The sequence below is a fragment of the Myotis daubentonii genome, chromosome 14 (assembly GCF_963259705.1).
Source record: "Myotis daubentonii chromosome 14, mMyoDau2.1, whole genome shotgun sequence".
Taxonomy (NCBI): Eukaryota; Metazoa; Chordata; class Mammalia; order Chiroptera; family Vespertilionidae; genus Myotis; species Myotis daubentonii.
In genome coordinates, this window is record NC_081853.1 from 25978597 (window position 1) to 26006093 (window position 27497).

Here is a 27497-nt window from a genome sequence, read left to right on the forward strand (position 1 = left end):
AATACAGTTCCTCATGTTGTGGTGACCCCCAATTTCACTGTTACAAATTGAACATAAAGCATAGTGATTAATCACAAAAACAATATGTAATTACATATGTGTTTTCCGATGGTCTTAGGCGACCCCTGTGAAAGGGTCGTTCAACCCCCAAAGGGGTCGCAACCCACAGGTTGAGAACCGCTGCTCTAGAGGGAGGGCTGGAGGATTAACTTTCTCCCAGGAGGAAATGCTGGCAAAAGGCATTATTCCTTTGCTGAGCCCTGCTCCTGCAGTTTCAGGTGAATTCATGTTCTTCTTGAATTCATGTTCTTCTACTTGCACTACTCAAATATGGAATGTCCTATTCCTTTGTCTACCCGTTCCCAAATTCAACTAAACAAATGTTTGAGTGTCTTAAAAATATAAGACATTGTAACATCCTAGCTGGATCAATAGAAATTAGAAAAGAATCCCACTTTCCCCCCCGATATGCGTCCCTGAAACCAAGAGAGCTTATTTTATGCTAACATACTGACATTAATAATATCTTCTTAGGGAAAAAAAATCTACTTAGAGTTAAGGTATAGATATGTAATTTCACATTTTGTCTTTCTATCACACAAAGTCCCTTCCATGAAATAATTTGCATCCAAAATACTGGCATTTGCTGCTGAGATGAAGTAAAGGTTTAATCACTGGAGAGCATTCACATAAAATTAAACCAGTGAACCTAAGACCTGTTCAACAGGTGGGGTTTCTCAGAGTGTTTTTTTCTCTCCTCAAGCAAGTTATACAACAATTTTCCAAACTATACACATAATACATTCATTCCCAGGAATCACTATTCAGAATCACATAAACAAACTGTTTTACAGCCAGAGTTGACCAAACGTGTTTTGACAGATCCAGGCCAACCAACTGCAAAGCTTGTAAATATGCACCCCCACGGGCCTATACAGCACCAGCCTTTGGCTCCAGCATATGTTTCCTTTCCTTCCTGTAGGCCTAGTTCTGGCTTTTGTGGAAAGAAAAATAAAGCTGACAGTTGAGTGTATCAAACTTCCAGCAGGGTAAATTTTAAAAGGTTGTCACATAAATCCCTTCAAACAAACAACTGCTGAATAGAAATGAGGGCAACTTAGTTATAAAAGACAATACAACAAAAATTCAATATATTTTAATTTTTAAAGGTGAAAGAGTAAGAAAATATTCAGATGTGTTCCTTTCATCAATTATAAACCAGCTAGGATAAATAGATAACAATATACCATGCAGAGGGCTGTTTTTAATTTTGTCTATGTTGATTCTATTAAATAGCATGCTTCTGAGCCCTGGCCTTGTTACTCAGCTGGAGCATCGTCCCATGCATCGAAGGATCGCTGCCGGGAGCCGGTCCATCCTTGCTGTTTCAAGGGTCTGCTCAGGTTCTCCAGTCAGGTTCTGTCCAGGTTCTCCAGGCAGGTCCAGTCACCAGGCTCTAGTCAGGCTCTCCTGCCAATCTCCGCAGTCAGGTTCAGTCCAGGATCCCCTGCCATGCTCTCTCGCCAGGCTTTGCCTCAAAACTCCGAGGCCAGTCCCTGTCCAGGATCCTCCAGCATGCTCTCGCCAGCGAAGTTCTTCTGTCTCTAGAGAACGTTCTGTGTAGGTTCTGTGCCTAGGCTCTGTCTCTCTTGGTCCTGTCTTCCAAGCCCTGTGTTCTGAGTTCTGTGTTCTGAGTTCTGAGTGTTTCTGTCTTGTTACAACTGTATTTATACCAGTTGATTCAATCCTATCAATCTCTATTACAAAGGTTAGGGCGTTTCTTATCTCCATTCCAGGGAGAAAAGATTATGTAGTTTAAGCATGATTGTTCGTAGTTAAAGGGATTAATTACCCGCCTGGCACTTAGTTGAGGGGTTTTATTCCCTCCCTAACTTCAGGGGAAAATCCCTACCTGGGGATTCAACCTTTCTCGGAGAGGTGACTTTGGTTAAAACACAGCGCCAAGAAGGTGAGCAAACATATTAAGAAAAGTATGCCATATATGCCAGGTCCCTTGAAACAGCAAGGATGGACCGGCTCCCGGCAGATCGCAGGTTCAATTCCCAGTCAGGATGCATATCCAGGTTGTGGGTTCGATCCCCAGTCAGGGGAGGCAACTGATTGATGTTTCTCTCTCTCTTTCCCTCTCTCTAAAAATCAATTTACAAAGCAAACAAAACAAAACTTGTACACGAATTCCATAGCAGCATTACTAGTAATACGCCAAACTGGAAACAACACATATGTCCCTCAAAAGGTGAATGTTTAAACAAACTCTAGTACATCCATACCATGGAACACTACTCAAAAAAGGAACTAATGATAATGATACATGTAACAACTTGGATAGAGCTGAAGGACATTATGCTTAGCCAATCTCAAAAGATTATATATTATATGATTCCATTTATATAAAGCATCCTCAAAGTGACAAAACTAGATATGGAGAACTAACTGATCACTGGTTGCCAGGGGACAGAGACAAGGATAGATAGGAATGAAGATGTGTTCCCAAATAAAGCAATGTTTTTTTAACTAATCCAATAAACATTAACTGCCCTTGGACTTTCGAATTTTAACTCTGTCTCCAGTGAAATTATCTAACTTTCCCCCCAACTAGTTGATTCATGAAACTAGTAGCAGCTAGTAAGGCAAAACATGAATATGACTCTGACCCTGAGCCATCAAGATATTCTTACAGGAACTCTGAAGAGTAAATGTACGAAGTTAAGTTTCAGAACACATATCAACTCCAATCTTAGTTGACTAAAAGAAAACCTAGCTGTCAGTACCAAACATGCAAAGACTACGAATACGGGCCAAAAATGGCACACTGATAATAGGGGGAGATAGCTAAAAAATAAAGTCAAACGGACTAAACATTACTGTATTTTCTTGATTTTCTTTGACTTTGTTTTTACCGTGACTTCTAGAGGAAGTCAAAGATAAAATTTACAAAAACCAATTGCTGAAAGCTAACAGAAGTAATCATTTGCAAAGATGTGGTTAGAATACAAATGTGTCAAGTGCACATGTGTGAAATGCAACCATAACAAGCCTGAGCTATATCCAAAAGAAAAGGTTTAGGTTACCAAATTACAACCATAGAAGTAATTTGCTAACCTTCAATTTCCTCGTGGGTTATAATAGTACTCACCCTTATAGAGTTACTAGAGGCCTGGTGCACGAAAGTCATGCATGGGTAGGGTCCCTAGGCCTGGCCAGTGATCAGGGGCCATCAGGTTCCCGCCTCCCTGCCTACTGGCCTCCCTACCTCCTCCCTTCGCTCCCTCAGCACCCGCTGCCGCTGGTCAACTGCCTTGTTCCACGCCACCCCCTGGTGGTCAGCTCACATCATAGCGACGAGCGATCAAACTTCTGATCTCCTGGTCAAACTCCCAAGGGGACATTTTGCATATTAGCCTTTTATTATATAGGAAGATTGTAAATTGAAATATAAAACACTCAGAACAGGGCCTAGTATGCAATAAGCACAACATAAAACACGTATTTTAGGAAATACCTATATAGGCAGTGGTGGCAGCATCTTCCCATGCATAATGCTGCAACAGGTGTTTCTCATTACCCTGGTACAAACTTAATTTCTATGTGCCACTCACAGTTTTTGGCTCAATCTAGTGAAAAAAGGAAATCACCAATTGAGCCTAATTATAAACAAATTTATAGGAGGCAGGAAGAGCCAGTAAATTGACGACAAAAGCTAATACTAATATGAAACTGCTGTTCTTTATAGATTTAAAGACCTCTAATAGCACCACCTCACATCTGTACAGCATGTTATAGTTTCAAATACTTCTTAACACATCAACGCATTTGATCCTCACAACACTCCTATGAGGTTCTTACTATTATTTCACACTAGAGGCCCAATGGTCCCTCAGCCTGGCCTGTGGGGATTGGCCAAAACCAGCAGTCCTAATCCCTCGAGGAATGTAGTAGTGCGTGAAGCGGCAGGTGGCCAGGGAAGAGCCTGAGCCCAGGCCAGGCGCAGCACTGCTCCTGCTCATCCTGGCCCCACTGCGCCTGCCGCCGCCACCACTCAGTAGGCTCGCTGCCACTCTGCTGTGGTCTCCACACGCCCATCCTAGAGTGATACCGGCAGGCCCATGACTGAGAAGCGGCTGCAGGCTCGTGCCCAGTCAGTTCCGATGCCGGTCCTGATGCCGGTCCGATCCCAGTCCCAGTCCGGATGGGGAGAGGCATGCAAGAGGAGTGTCTGCGGGAGAGGCTTGAGCCACCACAGCTGTACTCACCATGAGCCTGGTGTCTGGCACCCGTTGGTCAGTTGAGCAGCACTCCCACTGTGGGAGCGCACTGATCACCAGGGGGCAGCTCCTGTGTTGAGCATCTGCCCCCGGTGGTCAGTGCGCATCATAGCTACCAGTCAAACGGTCGCTTAGGCTTTTATATATATAGACTAGAGGCCTGGTGCACAAAAATTTGTGCACTCGAGTGGGGGTCCCTCAGCCAGCCTGCGCCCATTTGCAGTCCAGGACCCCTTGGGAGATGTCCACCTGTTGACTTAGGCCCACTCCCCGGGGGATCAGGCTTAAGATTGCAGTCAGACATCCTTCTGGCAGCCAGGGAGCCCTCAGGGGATGTCCGACTAAAGGCTTAGGCCCCCAAGGGATCAGGCCTAAACCGTTAGTTGGACATTCTTAGTGCTGCCACGGAGGTGGGAGAGGCTCCTGCCACCACCTCTGCGCTGGCCAGCCATGAGCCAGCTTCTGGCTGAGTGGCACTCCCCATGTGGAAGTGCACTGACCACCAGGTGGCAGTTCCTGCATTAAGCGTCTGCCCTCTGGTGGCCAGTGAGCATCATAGCAACCGGCCATTCTGCCGTTCAGTCAATTTGCATATTAGCCTTTTATTATTATTACTAGGGGCCCGGTGCACGAAATTCGTGCACTGGGTGTGTGTGTGGGGGGAGTGTCCCTCAGCCCAGCCTGCCCCCTCTCACATATTGGGAGCCCTCAGGCGTTGACCCCCATCACCCTCCAATGGCAGGATCGGCCCCTTTCCCAGGCCTGACGCCTCCGCCAAAGGTGTCAGGCTTGGACAGGGGACCCCCATCTCTCCCCAATCACTGGCTCTGGCCCTCGCCCAGGCCTGAGGCCTCTGGCCCAGGAATCATGCCTGGGCAGGGGACCCCCATCTCCCTCTGATCGCTTGCTCCACCCCCCGCCCAAGCCTGATGCCTCTGACCCAGGCTTCAGGCCTGGGCAAGGGGACCATCATATCCCCCCAATCCCCGGCTCAGCCCCCCGCCCAGGCCTGATGCCTCGGCCAGAGGAGTTGACCCTCATCACCCTCTGATCACCAATCACTGGATTGGCCCCTTGACCAGGCCTGAGGCCTCTGGCAGAGGTGTCAGGCCTGAGCAGGGGACCCCCAGCTCCCTGTGGTTGCAGGCTCCGCCCCTGCCCAGGCCTAACGCCTCTGGCTGAGGCGTCCGGCCCGGGCAGCGGGGACCCGCAGCTTCAGCGGCCCCGCGATCGTGGGCTCCGCTTTAGGCCCAGGCAAGGGACCCCTAGCTCCCGGGACTGCCAGCTTCGACCGTGCCCAGCTCCCATCGCTGGCTCCACCCCTACTTCCTGCTATCACTGGCCAGGGCAGAAAAGGCACCTGATTCTCCGATCATGGCTGGGGGGCAGGGCAAAGGTGGCCCCAGGGCCGCCTTTGCCCTGCCCTCCAGCTCTTAGCTCCCCCCTGGGTTTCCGATCACTGTCAGTGGCAGGGGGCTTCTTCCTGCTTTCCCTTTCGCCTCCCTGCATTATGCCTACATATGCAAATTAACCGCCATCTTGTTGGCAGTTAACTGCCAATCTTTGTTGGCAGTTAACTGTCAATCTTAGTTGGCAGTTAATTTGCATATAGCCCTGATTAGCCAATGAAAAGGGTAGCTCGTACGCCAATTACCATTTTTCTCTTTTATTAGATAGGATATAGGATGTCCCTATTTTCCCCCCTTTTGCCCCCTCTACCCAGCTCTTGCCCCCCACTTCTCTCTGGCCATCACCATACTGTTGTCTGTGTTCATGGGTTGTGCATATATTGCCCCCCACTTCTCTCTGGCCATCACCATACTGTTGTCTGTGTTCATGGGTTGTGCATATATTTTCTTTGGCTAATCCCTTCTTTAAATTCACTTCTTTAAATTTTTATTTTCAGATAAGTGCTTATAACTGCACTATTATGTATTTTCTATTATATCATTTAGAGTTAAGATTTTTTTTTTTTTAGAGTTAAGATATTTTTTAATTGAACCCTTGTAAATTTTAGCACAATAAATTATGCTAAAAGCAATTAGGAGATTTTTCATGTAATGCATACACATTTCAATTAATATTTTATTAATTTTTAATTTTTTAATATTTTAATTTGAAATAATCTCATACATGTAAAAAAAAAACTATAAAATACTACAGCATATTATCTGTACCCTTCACCCAATTTCTTAGGTGGTAATAATTTAAACATAACCATTATACAACTAACAAAATTTGGGATATATTTTTCTTATAATCTCTTTAATGTTACTTAATCCATTTACTTTGTTTTTGTTAATCTTCACCCAATGATATTTTTCCATTGAATTTTAGAGAGAGTGAAGGGAAAGGGAGAGACACATTGACTGGTTGCCTCCTGCACATGCTCTTATAGGGACTAGGGATCAAGCCAGCAACTGAGGTACATGCCCTTAACTGGAATCTAACCTGGGACCCTTCAGTCCACGGGCTAATGCTCTATCCACTGAGCAAACAGGCTGCAGCTTAATTCTTTTACTTTTAATCTATATGTGTCTTTATATTTAAAGTGGGTTTTGTTTTTTGATTCACGCTCATAATCTGTCTTTTAATTGGTGCATTTATGCCACTGACTTTCAGAGTGCTTACTGATAGAGTTACTGCCATATCTGGCGGCTTCTGGGGCTTCCGGAGCCTGCCTGCCTGCGGCCCGACCAGATCCGATGACGCGCTGTCCCGCCCTGCCTGCAGCATGCAAATTAACCGCCATCTTTGTTGGTGGTTAATTTGCATATGTCGCTGATTAGCCAATGGGAGGCGTAGCGAAGGTACGGTCAATAGATAGATTTTATAGATGAGGAAATAAGGCTTAAGTGACATGGTGAAGGTCACACAATCCACAAGTAGAAGAGCTGAAACTTAAACCTCCTGATTACTCTACCACAGCTGCCTCTATAAATGGGGATAAGTTTTAAAATGCTAAAATCACAACTTTCTAAAAACCATCCCCCATATCTCAGCAAACCATTAACAGCTTCAAGACATTTTAAAAGATCAGAATCAAAGAATTACAGGACCTTAAGGATCATTTATAATTGTAACCTCTCATCCTATCTAATAAAAGAGAAACATGGTAATTAACATACGTCCACTACCTTTCCCATCGGCTAATCAGGGCGATATGCAAATTAACTGCCAGCCAAGATGGCGGCCGGCAGCCAGGCAGCTTGAAGCGAACATGAGGCTTGCTTGCTCCAGTGACGGAGGACTCCAACGTTCCCCGCCTGCCGCTGCCGTCCTCTGAGCTTGCAGTTTGAAACATTGTTACAAATATAGAAGCTAAACAAAACCCCAGAAACCTGCTTTCAGCCAGCCGGGATCTCAGAGCTAGAGTTGAAACAGTGTTTCGATTATAGAACCCAAACAAACCAGATACCTGCTTTCAGCAGCTGAGCCTCAGAGCTAAAGCTGGCCAAGAATTAAAAAAAAAAGAAAAAAGAAAAAAAGGAGTGGTTGGGAGCTTCAGTCACCCGCCAGCCTGAAAACAGCCCTCAGCCCCTCACCCAGACTGGCCAGGCACCCCAGTGGGGACCCCCACCCTGAAGGGTGTGTGACCAGCTGCAAAAAGCCATCACCCCCTCATCCAGTCTGGCCAGGCACCCAAGTGGGACCCCCACCCTGATCCAGGACACCCTTCAGGGCAAACCAGCCGGCCCCCACCTGTGCACCAGGCCTCTATCCTATATAGTAAAAGGGTAATATGCCTCCCAGCACCAGGATCAGCGGAGCTGCGAGGCCTCCCAGCACCGGGCTCAGTGGAGCCGAGAGGCCTCCCGGCACCGGGACCAGTGTGACAGGGGGCAGCGCCCAAACCTCCTGATCGCCCTGCGGCTCTGTGTGTGATAGGAGGCGGGGCCACAACCTCCCTATCCGCCCTGCTCTGTTCATGACAGGGGAAGGCGCCCCAACCCCCTGATCAGCCCTGCTCTGTCCTGATAGGGGGGAGCTCCCCAACCCCCTGATCGCCCTGCGGCTCTGTGTGTGACAGGGTGCGGCGCCCCACCCCCCTCCCACGGGCCCTGCTCTGTGTGTGATGGGGTAGAGCCATAACCTCCCCATCGGCCCTGCCCTGAGTGTGACAGTGGCGGCACCCCAACCCCCTGATCAGCCCTGCTCTGTGGGTGATAGAGGGTGGTGCCCCAACTCCCCTATCGGCCCTCTTCTGTGACAGGGGGGAGCTCCTCAACCCCCTGATCAGCCCTGCTCTGTGCGTGACAGGGGGGAGCTCCCCAACCCCCTGATTGGCCCTGCTCTGTCGTGACGGGGTGGTGCCGCAACCTCCCCATCGACCCTGCCTTGAGTGTGACAGGGGCCGGTGCCCCAACCCCCCAATTGGCCCTACCCTGAGCGTGACTGAGGGTGGCATCGCAACCTCCCAATCGCCCTGCTCTGTGCATGATAGGGGGCGGCCCCCCAACTCCCCAGTCGGCCCTGCTCTGAGCCCGACCAGGGGCTGCACCTAGGGATTGGGCCTGCCCTCTACCACCCGGGAGCAGGCCTAACCCAGCAGGTCGTTATCTCCTGAGGGGTCCCAGACTGAGAGAGGGCACAAGCCAGGCTGAGGGATCCCCCTCCCCACCCAGGGCATAAATTTTTGTGCACTGGGCCTCTAGTCTACACTAATAAAAGGGTAATATGCTAATTAGACCGGACATCTTCCAGACAAAGCCACAATGGCGGGGGCCAAGGCAGAGGCAGTTAGGGTGATCAGGCCGGCAGGGGAGCAGTTAGGTGTGATCAGGCTGGCAGGGGAGCAGTTAGGGGCATCAGGCAGGCAGGCAGAAGGGTTAGGGGTGATCAGGCAGGCAGAGGGGTTAGAGGCAGTCAGGCAGGCAGGCAAGTGAGCGGTTAGGAGCCAGCAGTCCCAGATTGGAGAGGGTGCAGGCTGGGCTGAGGGACCCCCCTCCCATGCATGAATTTCATGCACTGGGCCTCTTGTTTTACATAAACTCTTATGAAAAGTAATATTTTTAGAACTCAAGATACTCTGTTAGCATTTGTAATTGACAGGAAAGAAAGGAAAGACTAAGTGATGCATTAGAAAGTTTTGGTTATGCTTTTTTTTTAATCTAGAGAAATGATACCAGTTGTTTTTTTTCTAAGTGGTATCTGGTGGATGAAAAAATTGGAAGTCTCCCACTTTCAGTGTTATACATTTAATACTGAAATATTATACATTTAGCAAGGATTATTATACAATAGTCCTTGCACTTAAAATAAGTATGTATTAGAATTATAACCAGAAAAAATAAGAAAGGCTATCACAATACCTCAAAAAGGATGCAGGGGAAATGATGAAAGCTTGGATTATAAGCTCTACAAGAGCAGGAAACATCTGTCTTATTTACCATTATATCCCTAGTACCTTGTACAATGTCTAGCACATTTTTTTAATTGATTTCAGAGAGGAAGGGAAAGGGAGAGACAGAAACATCAATGATGAGAGAAAATCATTGATCAGCTGCCTCCTGCACACGCCCCACTGGGGATCAAGCCTGCAAACCCGGGCATGTGCCCTTGACCGGAATCGAACATAGGACCCTTCAGTCCGCAGGCTGATGCTCTATCCACTGAGCCAAACCAGCTAGGGCTCTAGCACATATTTATGTGTTCAATAAATGTGTCAGAATAAATGAAATGAATGAATGAGTGAACAAATGAACATCCTAAAAGCTCAATGAAGAAAAAACAGTTCAGAAGTAAAATATACATTTGCTGATCAACATAAAGGCCAGGAACATGAAGAAATCAGAGATAACCTCGAGTTTCATGGACTAGTTAGCTAAGTGAATGATAAGCCATTAATTAAGATAAGTAAAACTAGAGTAAGAATAGGGATATGGGAATGCAAAGAGATCATAGCAAAATGCTAAAGAATTTGGTTGGGAGACATTAGGTTTCAAGAACCAGTAGGGAGTCTAGACTACAGAAGCAGATTTAGGAGTTACCATATGAAGCTTAATATCAGAGATCAGAATTACCACACACCATAGTTTATGGACTCTCATGATCTTAATCAATAACAGAATAGGATATGCATATCAAAATGAAATACACCCACTATTATGGCGCCCTGATGCCCTAACCTGATCTTTGCCCCACTGATTTTTTTAAAACACAGATTTATGAAATAAATGCACTTTATGCTTTAAGGTCATCATTTGCCTTCTAATAGGATACAAAGGCCCACAGTTCTATTTTTACTATTTACTACAGACAGAATTCTGGGCTCACAGACCCAAGGAATATCAGAAATTCAATACACTTTGCATTATTTACAAAAAAAACCCCAAAATTTATATACTGGATTTATTCAATATTATTTGCTGAAAAAATCATAAAATAAAGGTTTGCCACACTCTACTGACTTTTTAAAGTTTCAGTTTGAAACTTGAAATATTTCTGATAAAACAAATGTTTTGATAGAGCAATCTTTATCAATAAACAATGTTTTTACAGATGTTTATTCTCACAATAGGACAGGAAAAGTTATTTTTGGACACTTCTTTCCTCTTATTCCAAAATTACAATATGATACTTCCAATAGTCCTTACTTATGCAAGTCTCTTCCCCCTCCAATTCATTCTATCTATAAATTAGGGGGGGGGGGGAACCTCCCCATTTCATTTCAACTCTACCTCTCAAAATTCATCCTTTATATGTTTTTTTAAAAAACCTCACCTGAGGAGTGAGGATATTTTCCCACTGATTTTAGAAAGAGTGGAAGGGAGAGGAAAGGGGCTTGGGGGAGGGGGGGGAAGAAACATGGATGTGACAGAGATACGTTAATTGGTTGCCTCCCACTAACACCCCAGGGTGGGAATCAGACCTGCAACCCAGGTATGTACCCTTGTAATTGAATCAGCCACCCTCTGGTGCACAGGCCAATGCTCTAACCACTGCACCACACTGGCCAGGACCATCCTTTATATCTTAAACTGACCTTACTCAGAACTAAGCTCGACATGGGGGAGACCTGGGGTGGGACAGGGGTTGGGTGAAGAGTGGCAAAAAGGAGAAAATAAGAGACATCTATAATACTGTCAATAATAAAATAAAATAAATTTTAAAAAGACAATTAAGCTAATGGAAAAAATTCTTCAAATATTGGCAGATCCTGTAAACTCTGCTTAAGCAGGAAATTTTTAATTTTTTTATACTTACCCAATACCTAATTATTTTTCATAAAAATCCTCATAATATATACTAAATAAAGTTTTCTAGCAATAGAGATTCTCACTAAAGCTAATTATAAGGAAACAAATTACAAGACAAGGTATACTAAATTCTAAAAGTGCTACAAATATTTATGTTTGTGATGACTGTTACATTAATGTCCCCCAATAAATCTCACTTCTTGGTTAAAAAAAAAATCAACTAAGCTTGAAATGTCAACAAATAGATTAGGCTAGCCTCATGAATGCAGAAACACAATATAAGATTAATTTGTCTCCATGCTTTCATGTTATTTTTCATACCTGCAATGTTATTCCTTTTTTGCAACATTTATGCAAATAGAAGTCACAGCTCGGCTGGCGTGGCTCAGTGGTCAACCTATGAATCAGGAAGTCACGTTCGATTCCCAGTCAGGGCACATGCCCAAGTTGTGGCCTCAATTCCCAGTGTGGGGCTTGTAAGAGGCAGCCAATCAATAATTCTCTCAGGGGGGTGGGGGGTGGGGGGTGTCAAGCTGGGTAAAAGGAGACATATGTAAAACTTTAGACAATAAATAAATAAAATAATTATCTCTCATCATCGATGTTTCTATCTCTCTCCCTCTCCCTTCCTCTCTGAAATCACAAATATATTTTTAAAAAAAATAGAGGTCACAGATCAAATCCTCCTCTAACCATTTCAGCACTCACCGATTGTCTCCTTTCTTTGAATTTACATAATATAAATTGAGTGGCCTTCAAAAATTAGCTGTTTTCCTCTACGTTGGAAAGTTTCCTGAAGAGAGGTGTCATATCAAAGTCCATAACAATAATAAGCACACAGTTAGCATTCAATGAATACTTACTAATTCAATGGTAGATCTGAATATATGTATCTTGGATTTTTGGCTTCCTAATCATCCTTTGCCTCCACATTGCCATATACCAGAAAAAAAGAGTATATTATTTTGTTTTTCATTTTACTAGCAAATATTAGACCACCTAGAAAAATTTGGGGGACTGTAAACATTGACATCAATCTTAAACTTAAATTTATTTTACTTTTTATTTTTATTTTTATTTTTTAATATATTTTATTGATTCTCCACAGACAGGAAGGGAGAGGGACAGAGTCAGAAACATCGATGAGAGAGAAACATCTATCAGCTGCCTCCTGCACACTCCCTGCTGGGGATGTGCCTGCAACCAAGGAACATGCCCCCGACTGGAATCGAAACCGGGACCCCTGAGTCTGCAGGCCAACGCTCCATCCACTGAGCCAAACCGGCTCGGGCTTATTTTACTTTTTAAATGGCCAAGTCTATCATCTCATTTCAGGAAGAAAAACCTAATTACTAAAACACTGGAAAAGAAACACATTTCTGCAAAGTAAAAAAGAAAAAGGCAACTGTTACTTCAGAATCCTTGAACGAGCAATGCAAATTCTCTAGGTACAGGAAGAAATTAAGCAAACTCTAAATAAAATCAGATTAGAAAATTGACATTTATAACAGTACACTTCTTCAGTATAACTATAATTCATTGTCGAAACGTGACATACTACTTAAAACATGGAGAAAATACATGAACATTTTGAAAAATTTGGTCAACTGGTCAGATTTTTCTAAACCTATCTCAACAGTAAAAAACACACACGGATTAAATAATGTTTTTCTGAACCTGAACTATACTGCACATGGTACCATTTAGGGATATCTGACTAGAAAAATGATCAGTCACTCCATGAAGCTCTTGATGGTGGGAACTCAAGAAGTTAGCTACATAGTTAATAAACTTGGTAATTAATGCATGTAGAAAACTATTGCTCCAGGAACCTTGGTGTCCCAGGAGGACTGCAAGCGATCCATTGCGCTCCAGGGAGAGAATGTCAGCTGCCAAGACACAGCTAAAGAATCACCTGTCAGCAGATGAAGGGATGCTAGGAAAATCACCAGACTGCAGCTTTTATGTGATTAGCCTTTTCCCTGGATTCCAAACCCCTTACCTACTTTTTCCTCAGTTCCAAACCCTTCACCTACACTTTTCTTCTCCTTATAAAAAAGGTCAACTTGAGATGACATGTAAGATGGGGTTTACGGTAAATTACCCACCATCTTCTCAGATCACCAGTCATCTGAATATAGCACCCACCCATAAAGCTTCAATCCTTGTCTCTACTTATTGGTTCTGGTAGTGACAAGTAACACAAATGTCGATTTTTTGGGTTTCACTCCCACTCCATCCTCTTTGGGTAGGTGCTAAGAAATGTGCTTGTTGATAAGTATCTAGTCCCAATCTAATATGAATAAAAAAATCTAATGTAATTCTACCAGAGTAAAGAAAGAACACATACATAACCAAGCAAATAACTGAAGCCAGAGAATGGATTATTTCACAACAACATTTGCCACTCAGCCTATCTGGTGATTCTGTTTTCAAGAAACTGACTTCAAGGCCATACTGAAACTAACTTTAAAAAAAAGGGGGGGTGGGGGGTGGGGGGAGCCTAAGAATGAACTAAATCACTGAATCAGAGCTAGAAGGGATTCTAATGATTTTAAAGATGAGAAAAGAGATTAGAATTAGGTCATACAGGTACTGGTAGCAAAGGCTAGAAAATGAAGCTTCTAATTCCCAGAAGAGCTACAGATATTTACTGAGTGCTAGGCACTATGTTAGACCAGTGCCCACTCTTGCATATCATGATACATCCCAGAGATGCTCAAAAACATTTAAAATATTAATTTAAAACTTACATTTTTCTCTAAAGAAATTTCTGTATTAGAGCACGACAGTATCCACATCTCTAACAAGCATGTTAAAATAAACAGAGGAAAAAAACTTGTTTAGTAGAAAAGAATTTGGAATTCCAAATAATTGACCCTTCCTGTCCTAACTATAAAAATGCACATGTTGTTGTTTACCATTAAAAAGAGTTAAGACCATCAAAAGACATCTTTACCCAAGTTTCATGAGCCAATAGTTTAAGACAAATGAGCCTTATCCTGTTGGGAAAATGATCTGTTTTTGTCACATCCCACTAAAGAATTAGCTCTGTCACAGGATTAAAGTACAGCCATCTGAGGACAAAAGTCTAGGCAGAAAAAGAAACAATACTGAAATTTGATAAAGACCCCTCAGGAATATGGCACCTTTCATCTAAGGATCTCAAAACAAATGTTATTTACATTACCAAGAATCAAAACTGTAGCACCGTGGCCTAATAAAAAAACATATCAATGACCTAGAGCAGCGGTTGCCAGCCAGTGGTCCTCGAACCACTGGTGGTCCATAAGGTCCAAAAGGTTGGCGACCGCTTACCTAGAGGGAATTCAATACTGATGTTCTAAACTCAGCCCTCTGCTCTAAAAATCAAGATCTAGTTTTATGTAAAAGTAGTGTGATATAGTAAGAAATATATGTCTTCATCCTTAATTCCTGGTACAGAGCTCCTAAAACCCTTGGAATTTCCTGAGGGATAAGTCTCTTCTTTTATTCAAAAAAATCCCTTTCGCCCTAACTGGTTTGGCTCAGTGGATAGAACATTGGCCTACGGACCAAAGGGTCCCAGGTTCAATTCTGGTCAAGCACACGTACCCCAGCTTGCAGGCTCCTTCCCAGTCTGGGCCCTGGTTGGGGTGCATACAGGAGGCAACCAATCAATGTGATTCTCTAACAGCGATATTTCTGTCTGTCTTTCCCTCTCCCTAAAAATCAATGGAAAGCCCAGCCAGCGTGGCTCGGTGGTTGAGCGTTGACCTATGAACCAGGAGGTCATGGTTCAATTTCTGGTCAGGGCACATGCCCAGGTTGCAGGCTCAATCTCCAGTAGAGGGCGTGCAGGAGGCAGCTGATCAATGTTCTCAACATTGATATTTCTATCTCTCCCTCTCCCTTCCTCTCAGAAATCAATTTAAAAATATATTTAAAAATCCATGGAAAAATATCCTCAGGTGAGGATTAAAAAAGAAAGAAAGAAAAAAAATCCCTTTCAACCATACCTGAGTTTAAGCTAGTGAGGCGACTCTGGGTGGCCTCCGAGATAGCTTCAGAACGGAACTGGTTGCCAAAGGAGTCAAGCATCTGAGTAGAAAGTTGGAACTTTCAAGCCCTGCCTCCAATCTGGGAAAGGGAGAGGCTGGAAACTGAGTTAATCATCAATACCATTGATTTAACCAATCATTCCTAGATAATGGAACCTCCACAAAATCCCCTAAACAAAAGAGTTCAGAGAGCTTCTGGATGATGAACACTCTTAGGTACTGGAGGGTGTGGGACCAGAGAGAGCATGGAAGCTTCCCATACCTTGCCCTATGCATTTCTTTCATTTGGCTGTTTGTGAGTTGTGTCCTTTATAATAAACCTGTAAACATAAAGTGTTTTTTGAGTTTTGTGAGTCAACCCAGGGAATTATCAAATCTGAGGAGGGGGTTGGGAGCCCACCTCCCCCCCCCCCCCCGAATTTGTAGAGAAGCCAGAATTTGTTGCAAAGCACAGGTGGCCCAGGACTTGCAACTGGCATCTACAAAGGGGGCAGTCTTGTGGAACGGAGCCCTTTAACTTGTAGGATCTGCCACTAACTACAGGTAGATAGAGAATTGAATTGTCAAAAGCTCAGTGTTACAGAATTGGACAATTGGTTATCATGGGTGGAAGTGGAGTTCTTGCAACATCACATGGAAAAGAATTTCCTGAGACTCTCAGGGGAGGATGAGTAATATCTATTTGGGTAGAAATAAACCCCTGGGTTTTTAATGTCCCATTTCCCTCTGTCCTGCCACGGAATGTGTCCTTCAGCAGGGTCAGAATAAAGGCCACTGCTCACAATTTCTGCTTCATATTAAAGTCCAGCATCGTGCGTGTGGAGTCAGCACGGCCATGGGCTATGCGCTTGCCAACGCCACCTAGCTATGGAGAGAGAATGTGTGAATGCACGATGAGTGTAGGTCCTGCACGGAGAAAGGGAGGACAAGAAAGAGGGAACTCTTTGGGATTTTAACAGGAGCTTCTTCAAACTAACCAATTAACTTTCCAAGATTTCCAGAGCTTTGCTGGGGTTTACCCCCAAGCCAATCCACTGTTCCCCATGCTAGACTGATGACAGGCAAGCACCTCCCCTGCCCCACCACTTCTACAGTGCATGTGCCTATCTCCTTCTCCTCTCTCCCCCCACATCCCCAACCCGCCCCAACAATCCAGTCCAGGAAGGGGAAAGAAAGGACTATTAATCCCCTAGTAGGAACAATGCTATGTGAAGATGTAGCTTCCTGGTGAAGCTTCCAGGTGACCAGGATTACAATGTCTGACTTCCCTTTGTTTTCTTTCCTTTATTAATATTAACTAGCTAATTACAACAGAAAGAGTTGTGGTATGGAAAAAAACACACACACCAGTAATTCATTCCTAGTGTATATTTGTAAAGCTTGGAGTTACAAATGGATTTATTGATATAATGTCTCACTTTACCTTGCTGCACATATATGAAGACCCAAAAATTTGAGCAATGTTGTCAGAATAGTTACTAAAAATAATTAGCGTTAATTTTATGAAATATATGTCATCTTTGTGCCAAGCATTAAGCTTAGGATAAATTATTTCCAGTATATACAACTCTAAAACGTAGATACTGTCTCCAATAGCAGATGTGAAAATTAATCTCATTAAATTTCCCACTGCACACAAGTGACAGAGGTAAAGACTAAACCTAGTTATAACACACAAACTCTTATATATTATAGCAAGCTTTACATTTTATTATTTATATAAAATTATAAACTCTCCAACAATCCTTGAGAATAATATGTCCCAAATTATGCTCTTGAAAGACTTGTCTTAAAGAAAGACAAGTTTGGGGAGCGGGGGGGAAGGACCTCTAAATTCTGATCTACTCCAGAGTTAACTAAGTTTTTCAACCTCTTCTTTCTTATGTTTCTATTCACTCCCTTAGTGATCTCATCCAGGTTCCTGGCTTTAAATATATTCTATTTGACAACAGTGGACCCTTTCTCCTGTATTCCAGATTCATAAACCCAACTACCTATGCAACACCTCTACTAAGTCTAATAGGCATCTATAAGGTAATATGTCCAAAACTGAACTGTTCTTTCCCTCCACACTTATTCTTTTCAGGCTCCCCCATCTCAATAAACGGCAATGGCATTCTTCCAGGAACTCATCCTGAACTCCATCTTTTCCTTCCCAGCACACATCCAATCTATCAGCAAAGCTAGTTGTCTTTACCTGAAAAATATCATACCATGTGTCACCAAATTCACTGCTACCCCTAGTGGAAATGGTCATCTTCTCTCACTTGGATTACAGCAGTAGCCCAACTGCTGTTACTACTTTTGCCTTTGCCCATTCCACTACCAATCCATTACCAACACAACAGCCAGAATAATGATAATGTCAAAATGGAAATCAGATATCATACCACTACCCAAAACCCTCCAAAGACTTCCCATTTCACTAAGCATAAAAGCTAAAGTCCTGAAAAGGACCAACAGAACTAGCAGCAACTGGGAGCTTATTAGAAATGGACCCCACCTCAGAACTACAAAATTACAATCTGAATTTTAACAAGAACACCTTAGGTAATTCATATGCACATTAAAGTTTAAAAAGTATTTGCATAAGGCACCACAATAAAAGTACCCACCCTCCCAGACCCTTGCCATTCCTCAGGCAAACTTCTGTCTCAGGACATTTGCACTTGCCTTTTGCTATGGCTGGAATGCTCTTCTTTTATCTCTTCTCACCTCTTTAAGCCTTTATTGAAATGTCACCTTATCTGTAAGACTGTCTGTGAATACGCAATCCCTCCCCTCAATATGTCCTATTCCTCTTTCCTGTTTTTACTTTTCTCATTGGAACTTGTCATCATAGGTTAAAAAGCTGCATTTTTACCTATTTATCTTGTCTAGTCTATCTCTCCGTATAATATATATTATAATACTAGAGGCCCAGTGCACAAAAATTTGTGCATGGGGTGGGAAGGGGGAGAGTGTCCCTCAGCCCGGCCTGTGCCCTCTCCCAGTCTGGGACCGCTCGGGGGATGACCACCTGCTGGTTTAGGCCCGCTCCCCGGGGGATTGGGCTTAAACTGGCAATCAGAAATCCCTCTGGCAGCCCGGGAGCCCTCAGGGGATGTCCATTTGCCAGTGGAGAGCAGGCCTAAGCTGCAGTCGGACATCCTTAGCGCTGCTGAGGAGGAGGGAGAGGCTCCCACCACCACCGCTGTACTGGCAGCTGTCAGCCTGGCTTGTGGCTGAGCAGAGCTCCCCCTGTGGGAGCGCACTGACCACCAGGGGGACAGCTCCTGCATTGAGCGTCTGCCCCCTGGTGGTCAGTGTGTGTCATAACCACCAGACATTCCCAGTCTTTCTGCTGTTAGGGTCAGTTTGCATATTACCCTTTTATTATATAGAATAGAGGCCTGGTGCATGGGTGGGGGCCCGCTGGTTTGCCCTTCAGGGTGAGGGTCCCCACTGGGGTGCTACTGGGGTGCCTGGCCAGCCTGGATGAGGGGCTGATGGCTGTTTTCAGGCTGGCCACACCACCTTTAGGGTGGGGGGGTCCCCACTGGGGTGCCTGGCCAGTCTGGGTGAAGGGTTGAGGGCCGTTTTCAGGCTGGCCAAGCCTCCCCAGCGACAGAAGCTCCCAGCCTCTCCTTTTTTTCTTTTTGTTTATTCTGGGATTTATTTACCTTCTATAATTGAAACTTTGTAGCCTGGAGTGGAGCTCAGAGCCCGCCAGGGCTTGGCTTCCTACATCGCCAGGGGCAACCCAAGGCTCAAGCTCAGTGGCCAAAGCCAGTTGAAAGCAGGTATCTGGGGTTTATTTACCTTCTATAATTGAAACTTTGTGGAGAAACCAAGATGGCGGCATAGGTTAACACCGGAAATTGCTGCCTCGCACAACCACTTCAAAAATACAACAAAAAGACAAAACGGACATAATCCAGAACCACAGGAAGGCTGGCTGAGTGGAAATTCTAAAACTAGAAGGAAAGAGAAAAGCACACTGAGACTCAGAGAAGGTGCAGAAGTAAAGTGCAGAGGTACAGAGGCACGCGTGCAGCTGGCAACTGGCTGGCAACTGAGGACGGGGCGCACGCGGATAGGGCTGGCAGCTGAGGACACAGCGAACACGGAAAGGCCTGGCAGCTGAGGACGCAGTGCACGCAGAAAGGGCTGGCAGCTGAGGACACAGCTGTCTTTTTCAATCAGGAGGGAGTCTCAAGCTCCTGACTGCTCTGAACTCCAGTTCCGAGCGAATCTCTGGGGACCCAGACTCATACTGGAGAAACTGCACTGTCTGGCATGGGTCGAAACTCAATGGCGGCTTTCTCTCAGATGTGCTTGCAGCAATTACTGATTACTGGGACACTGAGAAGCGGGGCCTCTTAGGGGAGGACTGAGGAGCAGCCATAGCTGCTTGCTCCACCCTGTTGATCCCCTGATACCCTGCCCCACCCAAGCTGTGCCCAGAGGCTTTTGCATATGAAAGGCCTGGCCCTTTGTAATCTGAAAATTACCTAACAAACTGCAGCTGGGTCAGAGAAACCCAGAACATCCAAAAGAAGGCCCAAAACCCAACAGCAACTTGCATTGCTTCACAGCTGGGTTCCTGCTGGGTAGCCTCAGGCAGAGGCTAGATTAGCACCTCCTTAGAGATCCAAGAGCCAGTGTACCCAGTGGTCAGAGTGGGGCTATCCAGATTACAACTCCTCAGATCCATAAGGGACACCCTCAGGGGGCAGACTCAGTGAGCACCAAAGCCCCACTGAAGCAAGTCTTGCCCCAGAAGGGTGTCTCCAGCACAGAAGTGCTCCCACTGCAGACACAGCTGATTCTCACAACCAACTGGCCTTGAGGTCAATTCCTCCCAGTGATACCTACAACAATCAAGGCTTAACTACAACAAGACTGTGCACAAAGCCCACAAAGGGGTGCACCAAGAGTGTCCACCTCTGGTAATTGGGGAGGCTGAGCCACTGGGCCCTATAGGACACCTAGCACAGAAAGACACTCTATCAACACAGGGAAGCATAAAAAATGCAGAGACAAAGAAACAGGTCACAAATGACAGAAATGGAGGAAAGCAAACTACTGGATATAGAGTTCAAAACCACACTTAAGGTTTTTCAAGAATTTTCTAGAAACCGCCGATACACATAGTGAGACCCTCAAGAAATCTAGTGAGACCCTCGAGGTTATGAAAAAGGACCAACTAGAAATTAAGCATACACTGACTGAAATAAAGAATATTATACAGACACCCGACAGCAGACCAGAGGAGCGCAAGAATCAAGTCAAAGATTTGAAATACGAAGAAGCAAAAAACACCCAACCAGAAAAGCAAAATGAAAAAAAGAATCCAAAAATACGAAGATAGTGTAAGGAGCCTCTGGGACAGCTGCAAGCATACCAACATCCGAATTATAGGGGTTCCAGAAGATGAGAGAGAGCAAGATATTGAAAACCTATTTGAAGAAATAATGACAGAAAACTTCCCCTACCTGGTGAAAGAAATAGACTTACAAGTCCAGGAAGCGCAGAGAACCCCAAACAAAAGGAATCCAAAGAGGACCATACCAAGACACATCATAATTAAAATGCCAAGAGCAAAAGACAAAGAGAGAATCTTAAAAGCAGCAAGAGAAAAAGTCAGTTACCTACAGCTGATTTCTCAACAGAAACTTTGCAGGCCAGAAGGGAGTGGCAAGAAATATTCAAAGTGATGTATAGCAAGAACCTATAACCAAGATTACTCTACCCAGCGAAGCTATCATTCAGAAGTGAAGGCCAGATAAAGAGCTTCACAGATAAGAAAAAGCTAAAGGAGTTCATCACCACCAAACCAGTATTATATGAAATGCTGAAGGGTATTCTTTAAGAAGAGGAAGAAGAAGAAAAAGGTAAAGATGCAAATTATGAACAACAAATACACATCTATCAACAAGTGAATCTAAAAATCAAGTGAATAAATAATCTGATGAACAGAATAAACTGGTGAATATAAAGAATCAGGGGCATAGAAAGGGGGTGGACTATTCTCGGGGGGGGGGAAGGGGTGTGGGGCGTGCGGAAAGAGACTGGACAAAAATCGTGCACCTATGGATGAGGACAGGGGGGGGGGGGCGGTAAGGACAGAGGATGGGGTGGGAACCAGGTGGAGGGGAGCTATCGGGGGGAGAAAGAGGAACAACTGTAATAACCTGAACAATAAAGATTTAATTAAAAAAAAAACAAAAGAAAGAAACTTTGTTGCCTTTGTGGAGCTCAGAGCCGGCCAGGGCGGGTGGGAGGGAAAGCCTCCTGGGCTCCAACTCCGTGGCCACAGCCGGCTGAAAGCAGGTACCTGGGGTTTATTTACCTTCTATAATTGAAACTTTGTTGCTTTGAGTGTAGTTTAGAGCCAGCCACGGCAGGCGGGGAACCTTGGCTTCCTCCATCATTGGAGCAAGCAAGCCTCCTGCTCATTCCAGCTCCATGGCTGCCGGCCACCATCTTTGTTGGCAGTAAATTTGCATATCTCGCTGATTAGCCAATGGGAAGAGTAGCAAAGGTATGGTCAATTGCCATGTTTGTCTATTATTAGGTAAGATACCAGAGACCCAGTGCACAAAATTCATGCACGGGTAGGGTCCCTAGGCCTGACCAACGATCAGGGTTGATCTGTAGAGCGACTGGCAAGGCGATCGGGGGCCCCCCTCTGGCATCCACCTTGTCTGGCCTGGAGCTGCCCACTCGCCATCCCTGCCCCCGCTGCCACTGGTCGCCTCCCTCTGTGGGGTGACCGGTGGGGCAATCGGGGGCCCCTGCTGGGACCCACCTTGGTTGGCATGGCATCGCCCACTCGCCAGCATCGCCACCCATCTCCCACCTCCCTCTGAGGGGCAACTGGCAGGGTGTTGGGGGGGGACCCCTGCTGGCATCCGCTTTGGCTGGCCTGGCACCGCCGACTCGCCGGCCCCAGACCCTGCCACTGCCCGTCGGGGCCTGCGGGCTGGGGGCTGCTCCTGTGTTGAGCGTCTGCCCCCTGGTAGTTGTCAGTGCGTGTCATAGCGACCGGTCGTTCCACCAGTCATTCTGCCGTTCGGTTGACTTGCATATTAGGCTTTTATTATATAGGATAAGCTCTAAGAAGACAGTATTTTTGTCAGTTTTCTTTCCCAGTGCTCAGAACACAGTACCACTCAATATTTTTAAATGCATAAAACAATAAACAAATAAGGTTTCTCTTCAAAACAGTATCTGATAAGACTGTATAAAATGGTCCCTTACCATTCAAACTTACATTTTCTCAGTATCACATAAAATAAATCAACTTTTTAAAAATTAATTAATTTATTTATTTATTTTGTTAGTCCTCACCCAAGGATATTTTTCCATTGATTTTTTTTAAAAATATATTTTATTGATTTTTTTACAGAGAGGAAGGGAGAGGAATAGAGAGTTAGAAACACTGATCAGCTGCCTCCTGCACACTCCCTACTGGTGTTGTGCCCACAACCAAGGTACATGCACTTGACCGGAATCAAACCTGGGACCACTGAGTCCGCAGGCTGACGCTCTATCCATTGAGCCAAACCGGTTAAGGCTCCATTGATTTTTAGAGAGAGTGGAAGAGAGGGGGAGAGACAGAGAGAAACATCAATGTGAGAGAGACACATAATTGGTTGTCTCCCGCATGCCTGAAAAATAGACATAATTTTGATTAGTTTCCAAAAAGGAATAATAGTAATTACCTACCCGTTTTGCTCCAAAGTGACTTTTTAAAAAATCAGGTGCCTATATCCTATATAATAAAACTCTAATATGCAAATTGACCAACAGTGGAATCACTATGATGCACAATGACCACCAGGGGGCAGACACTCAATGCAGGGGCAGACGCTCAACGCAGAAGCTGCCCCCAGCCTGCAGGCCCCAGGACGGCCAAGGTGGGTGCCAGCGGGGGCCCCCTGATCGCCCCGCTGGCTGCCCTGCAGAGGGAGGCAACCGGCGGCGGTGGCAGGGGGTAGGGGGCGGGGCCAGCAAGCAGGCAGCACCAGGACAGCCAAGGTGAGTGCCAGCAAGGACCTCCGATCACCCTGCCTGTTGCCCCACAGATCAGCCCTGATCACCATCCAGGCCTAGGGAACCTACCCGTGCACAAATTTCATGCACCAGAACTCTAGTTTGTATATAAAGATTTCTGGTACCAAGAATTAACCAATCAGACATAACCTTATTATGCAATATGGCCAATAGATGCAACTCCACTGTATGACCTACATATTTATGGTTCAAGACAGGGCATTCACACTGGATGGCTATTGTTGTGTTAGCTATTGTCATTTTTTCATTGACAATCTAAGGGAAAAGAGGTCAGTGCCCCTGAGTAGTTAGGTATTGCTTGTTTTAAAAATTCTTGCAGGACACCTGTTGAAAACCACTGCTTTATATCAACAAAATAGTCTTCCATGCAAATGTTCTCATCTGATCCTCAACAATCCTTTGAGGTCTGTGTAAAGCAAATAACAAAAAGCCTAGAGGTGAGAAAACATACTTTAACCCTCAAAGCATGACATAATAATGTCAAAACTGGGAACGAAGTCTCTTGATTTCTACGCTACTATACCTCCTCTTGCAAATGATATTAAACCAGACTATAAAATCACATAGCCATACATTATGCTAAAGATACTAAGCTTTCCCAAGCCATTCAGTGTCTATGCAGAATGGAAACAAATTCAGTTCAAAAAAGTCACAATCTCAACTTGAGGAATAAGAATTCAAACTGCTTCCTGTCACTTACTAGTGTAAGTCTAACCCAGAGTCCAATGACATTTAGGAAGAATTTAAGGAATTAGTTGTTATACTGCACAAGAAGGAAGTTCTTACTAAGCTATGACAATTGCTAGAAAAAAGGGAGAAAAGAAAGGTAGATAAAACCAGTGAATTGAGAACTGAGTTCTAAAGAGGAAAGTCAAGGTTATATCATCATTTTATAGTGCTCTGACTGCCTAAGTGATGCAATTTTGCAAAAAAGAAAAAAGACATACCTCCTCAAAATCCCAGCACAACAGCTTTCCTTTCTTTGCATAGATGAGGATGAAACGTTGTAATCCAAAATGTTCCCAAAAAGGTTATTTTTTTAAAAGACATAGAAATAGAAGATCCACATGAAAAGAGATCCAATCTGGGAGGATGGAGACTATCTTCTAAATCCTGTGATTAAGAGCAGCTGTTTACCAAGTATCAGCATCTGAAGAAAGTGCTAACTGCAGTTGTGTCTTCTGAAGAGAGTAATACCTGCTGGGACAAAGGAGTAAGAGAAGGAAAAAGAAATACTACTGAATGCAAATGAGTGGCTGGCAAACAATTACCACTCATTAGTCTCAACATTTTTCAAGTTGGTATTAATGAATATTAAAAGATTAAGTGGAGGTAAATACAAGTGGGTGAGCCAACTGACAATGGGGTTATCAAAGACAGCAGCAATCAAAAGTACAATTCAGTCCTGGCCAGGTATTTCAGCTGGTTAGAGTGTAGTCCCAATAAGCCAACGTTCCAGATTCGATCTCCAGTCAGGTCACATACAAGAAGCAACCAATGAATGCATAAATAAGTGGTACAACAAATCGATGTTTCTCTCACTTCCCCCCCTCTCTCTAATCAATAAATAAAATGTAAAAAAAAAACAACAACAAAGGTACACTTCATCAGGTGATCCAGTTCTCTATTTCATGTTTTTTATAGTAAGACTAGTGACCTGGTGCACGGATTCATGCAAATTGAAAGGAAATTAATTAGAAGGTGGCTGGCGGGGCAGGACTGGGTAAGACGAGCCAGACACGCCCTGGAACCAACCTCCCATGGTCCCTTCCCGTTGGCCACACCTGGGGCAGCGCCGTGGCTCAAAGGGCATCTGCCAAGTGAGCAAGGTCCCTCTGGCAGGTGGGGTCCCTCGGCCTGGCCTGCAGGGATCAGGCCCAAACTGGCTCTCCAACATCCCCTGCGGGATCCCGGATTGCAAGAGGGCAGTTCACTGCAGCTCAGGAGCTCCTGCGTTGAGCGTCTGTCCCCTGGTGATCAGTGCGTATCATAGCTACTGGTTGAAGCATCTGCCCCCTGGTGGTCATTGCGTGTCATAGCTACCGGTTGGATGGTTGGTCAGATAGTCGCTTAGCCATACATATATATATATATATGGGAGATCATATACAACGAAACACAGACAAATAATATTAGGTAGTCTTGCAAAAAGACCAAGCACTCTTATAAAACAAATATGATATTGAAGGAGAGGGGGATTAACTGGGGAACTTATATGCATATGTGCATAGCCAATGGACACAGAGAATAGTGTGGTGACGACTTGGGAGGGGCAGGTGTGAGGTGGAGGGGGTCAATGGGAAAATTAAAAATAGAACAACAAAAAATAAAGGGGACATCTGTACTTTCAACATTTAAAGATAAAATAAGTAAATAAATAATAAAGAAAAAAATAAAACAAATATTGTATAACTAATGAAGATGTCTATATCAGCAGAATATATAGAATAATCATGCAAAAAACATATATATGTAGGTCTGGCAGAAAAACAAAGGTAATGTGGAAAGGAAGGGAAATCAAAGTTAATTTGACACACATCAGGTGGTTTTCTGTACCCTTGTTAGATATCTTACAGACTTAGGAATCTGTCATATAGATTTTTAAAATATATTTTTATTGATTTCAGAGAGGAAGGGAGACGGGGAGAGAGATAGAAACATCAATGATGAGAATCATTGATTGGCTGCCTCCTGCATGCTCCTACAGGGGATCGAGCCTACAATCCGGGCATGTGCCCTTGACCGGAATTGAACCTAGGACCCTTCAGTCTGCAGGCCAACACTCTATCCACTGAGCCAAACCAGCTAGCGCAGGTATCTGTTATATTTTTGCAGCAAATTAAGGCAATACTTCTTGATTACTGCCAAAGCACTGACTGCATTTCCATCAAACTACAAATTATAGAATACGAAGTGAGGCAAAAGTAGGTTTACAGTTTTTCACTAGCTGTACCAGTTAATAATGCGGATTTTGTAATCAAGAAAACACGATAGCCCTAACCGGTTTGGCTCACTAGATAGAGCATCGGCCTGGGGACTGAAGGGTCCCAGGTTCGATTCCGGTCAAGGGCATGCACCTTGGTTGTGGGCACATCCCCAGTAGGGGGTGTGCAGGAGGCAGCTGATCAATGTTTCTCTCTCATCGATGTTTCTAACTCTCTATCCCCCTCCTTTCCTCTCTGTAAAAAATCAATAAAATATATTTTAAAAAAAAAAAGAAAACACGATAATTTCAAGAGAAGTATCAAAAGTGCTTTATTCAAAGTAATGTCCATCACTAGCTACACATTTCCCCATCTTTCAGGTAATTTGTGGATACCGTCCCAATAGAACTTTTCTTGTTTTGAGGCAAACCATTCAGAGACCCAATTTTCCACTTCTTTGTACGTTTTGAAGTGCTGCTCAGAAAGTGCGCATGCCATCGATCAGAACAAGTGGTAATCTGAAGGAGCAAAGTCTGGTGAATACAGCGGGTGGGTTAATACTTCCCAGACAAGATCTTTTAACGTGTCTTTAACTGGTTTTGAAGTGTGTGATGATGCATTATCATGAAGCAAAATTACTTTGCCATGTCTTCCAGAACATTCTGGTCGTTACACGATCAAAGCATGGTTCAAACTGGTGATATGTTGTCGGTAGCGATCAGTATTAACGGTTTCACCTGGTTTTAGACGCTCATAATACACCACACCTTCCTGACCCCACCAAACGCAGAGCATTGTCTTCTTTCCAAAGCAATTTGGCCTTGCAGTCAATGTTGATGGTTGACCTGGCTCAACCCATGATTTTGTGCATTTGGGATTCTCAAAATAAATCCACTTTTCATCGCCAGTCACAATTCGATGCAAAAAAGACTCTTTCGTGCCGTGCCGTTGAAGCAACATCTTACTGATGACTTTTCAGTTTTCCAT

The 27497-nt window shown here is 44.4% G+C and overlaps 1 long non-coding RNA gene across 1 annotated transcript in view; it reads right to left on the reverse strand.

The window, feature by feature from the left end:
• LOC132215452 (uncharacterized) overlaps positions 1 to 27497 on the reverse strand; it is a 53230-nt gene that overhangs the window by 7645 nt on the left and 18088 nt on the right. The window contains exon 2 of the long non-coding RNA XR_009448524.1: positions 24534 to 24783. This is a non-coding gene — a long non-coding RNA (uncharacterized LOC132215452). The remainder of the gene's footprint in view (positions 1 to 24533; positions 24784 to 27497) is intronic.